The sequence below is a fragment of the Lottia gigantea genome (assembly GCF_000327385.1).
Source record: "Lottia gigantea unplaced genomic scaffold LOTGIsca_239, whole genome shotgun sequence".
Taxonomy (NCBI): Eukaryota; Metazoa; Mollusca; class Gastropoda; family Lottiidae; genus Lottia; species Lottia gigantea.
In genome coordinates this window covers 128,557-129,502 of record NW_008708703.1, presented here as the reverse complement: position 1 = coordinate 129,502, position 946 = coordinate 128,557, and positions in this window count along the sequence as shown.

Genomic DNA, 946 nt, shown 5'->3' with positions numbered 1-946 from the left:
TTTGATATATCTACACCTAGTGTTATAATATTTTATATGAGTGTTAAGGTGGGAATAGACGATGCATGGTGCCGGGTGTGGGTTTATTGATACAGTAGAAAATAGAAGCGAATCACATCCGCACCATGTCCAGACCCGTAACTTGTATGTTCACTTCTTCTATGTTCTACGGTATCCTGCACCAGCCCCCTTACATCGTCTATTCCCACCTTAAAGTTGTAATAGATGAGGTACAGTGCCCAGTGTACGATGCGGGATTATCGATACAGTAGAAAATAAAAGAAACGATCCGTGTCCGGACCCGTGCCTCGCGTGTTCACTTATTCTATTTTCGTCTGTATCAATCATCCTGCACCAGCCCCCTTACATCGTCTATTCCCACCTTAAAGTTGTAATAGATGAGGTACAGTGCCCAGTGTACGATGCGGGATTATCGATACAGTAGAAAATAAAAGAAACGATCTGTGTCCAGACCCGTGCCTCGCGTGTTCACTTATTCTATTTTTGTCTGTATCAATCATCCTGCACCAGCCCCCTTACATCGTCTATTCCCACCTTAAAGTTGTAATAGATGAGGTACAGTACCCAGTGTATGATGCAGGATTATCGATACAGTAGAAAATAAAAGAAACGATCTGTGTCCAGACCCGTGCCTCGCGTGTTTACTTATTCTATTTTCGTCTGTATCAATCATCCTGCACCAGCCCCCTTACATCGTCTATTCCCACCTTAAAGTTGTAATAGATGAGGTACAGTACCCAGTGTATGATGCGGGATTATCGATACAGTAGAAAATAAAAGAAACGATCTGTGTCCAGACCCGTGCCTCGCGTGTTCACCTATTCTATTTTCGTCTGTATCAATTATTCCATACCTCCTCTGTTCGCTGCTTTACATATTTTTTACATTATACAAATTCTGATAATTTTTTTAATTCATCATTTTG